Below are 2,500 nucleotides of genomic sequence, written 5' to 3' on the forward strand. Positions count from 1 at the left end.
ACGAGGACAGGTGGTGTAAACAACAAAAGGATGTATTAGTTTGACGCTCGGGAATACGGAAAGTCTTTAACATTTTGAGCTACGCTCTTCAACAGAAAGAATACAGAGAAAACAAGGAGAAAAACACGGAGAAAAAAAATTGAATGGTCTGGTCAACAATCTATCATGGCTTCTGCGGACAATATATATGTATAAATATATATAAAATTGTTTTTATTATAACTGAACTTAAGAAACAAAACATTTATACATATATGTATGCGTGTGTGTGTGTGTGTGTGTGTGTGTGTGTGTGTGTGTGTGTGTGTATGTTTAATGTCACATGTAACAGCTTGTAGGAAAATATTATCATGTAAAGTCATGTTTTATATGTTTGTTTGTAATTGACCATGATAAGACTGAATGCTGCAAGAATAGTCCTGAGAGAAAAATTCCCACCTATATTGCTTGTGTTTTGAAGTTTGCTATCCTTTGTGATAAGACAGACTTGTTAACGTGATTTAAATGTATCAAATCCTTAAGCATCTCACAGCACATTTATGGTGTGAACATTTTCATTCTCTCTTATATTGTTCCTGCTTCGGACAGAATCCCTCATCAGAGAGAGAGAGAGAATGAGAGAGAAGGAGGAAGAGGAAGAGAGGGACAGACAGATAGAGACAGAGAGAGGAAGAAACAGAGAGAGAAGGAGAGAGAAAGACAGAGAGAGAGAGAATGTGGGGTGGCTTCTGCTAGACACATTAGATTCTCTTCTTTCTCATTGCATAAAATTCTTTTTTTCATTTTGTGCACTCTATGTATTACTTTTACCATTACTATTAGTAATACCTAGTATTACTATTACCATCACTATTTGCTGATACCCAATCACCATTAGTTTCATTAGTATTATACAGTTTTTAACTCATCCATTCTCCAATAATTGAGAAATGTTTCCCTGTGTATCAACCTCATCTTTTATATTTCTATTTCGATAAGATAAAAATCCCCAATTGTCGCCATGTGTCTTATCTCTCAATATCTCTCAAACTGGATTTGTGCTCAACATTTTTTATCTCTCAACACACATCTAAAAATCTTTATTCTTTTGGATAATCAGGTTCAGTTTTTATCAGCAGTAACAACAATGGTGATTGAAATTAATTGCCCGACTTACATATTGGCCAATCAGTAAAAGCTATACTCTTTTACTCTTTTACTCTTTTACTTGTTTCAGTCATTTGACTGCGGCCATGCTGGAGCACCACCTTTAGTCGAGAAAATCGACCCCTTAGCACTTATTCTTTGTAAGCCTAGTACTTATTCTATTGGTCCCTTTTTGGCGAACCGCTAAGTTACGGGGGCGTAAACACACCAGCATCAGTTGTCAAGCAATGGTGGGAGGGCAAACACCGACACACAAACACACATACATACATATATATATATATATATATATATATATATATACGACAGGCTTCTTTCAGTTTCTGTCTACCAAATCCACTCACAAGGCTTTGGTCGGCCTGAGGCTATAGTAGAAGACACTTGCCCAAGGTGCCACGCAGTGGGACTGAACCCGGAACCATGTGGTTGGTAAGCAAACTACTTACCACACAGCTACTCCTATATATATTTTTATATATTTTTTTTTATTATTTTTTTTCAGTCATTGCACTGCCCTGATGAGTTCAGTCAAACAAACATTCCCAAATACTTACTCTTTTTTTTATAGTTTAATACTTATTTTGTTAGTCTCTTTGGACAAACTGCTAAGTTACGCAGATGTAAACAAACCAGCATCTGTTTTCAAACAGTGTGGGAACGAATACAAAGACACACCAGTATCAGTGCAGGTAAATGTTGAACTATGTAGTTAAGCAGTTCTTTAGCAATTCTCTGGTTCTGGGTTAAATCCCACAGCATGACTCTTTGACAAAGAATTTTCAACCTTACTTTGAAGTCAACCTAAGTCTTTTAAAAAGAATTAAGAAGACAAGAATTGTGTGGATGACTTTTAGATGAATCCTACATATTCTTGGGAGGTATTTTTAATCTATGTCCTTTTGCATTCAGATTATTGTCAAATGTAATGCTTATTTACTCTTTTAGTCTTTTACTTGTTTCAGTCATCTGACTGCGGCCATGCTGGAGCACCACCTTTAGTCTAGCAAATCGACCCCAGGACTTATTCTTTGTAAGCCTAGTACTTATTCTATCGGTCTCTTTTTGTTGAACCGCTAAGTTACAGGGACATAAACACACCAGCATCGGTTGTCAAGCGATGTTGGAGGGACAAACACTGACACACAAACATACACACACATACATATATATATATATATATACGACGGGCTTCTTTCAGTTTCCGTCTACCAAATCCACTCACAAGGCTTCGGTCGGCCCGAGGCTATAGTAGAAGACACTTGCCCAAGATGCCACGCAGTGGGACTGAACCTGGAACCATGTGGTTGGTAAGAAAGCTACTTACCACACAACCGCTCCTGTGCCTATTTATTCA

Source organism: Octopus bimaculoides, chromosome 16 (assembly GCF_001194135.2).
Source record: "Octopus bimaculoides isolate UCB-OBI-ISO-001 chromosome 16, ASM119413v2, whole genome shotgun sequence".
NCBI lineage: Eukaryota > Metazoa > Mollusca > Cephalopoda > Octopoda > Octopodidae > Octopus > Octopus bimaculoides.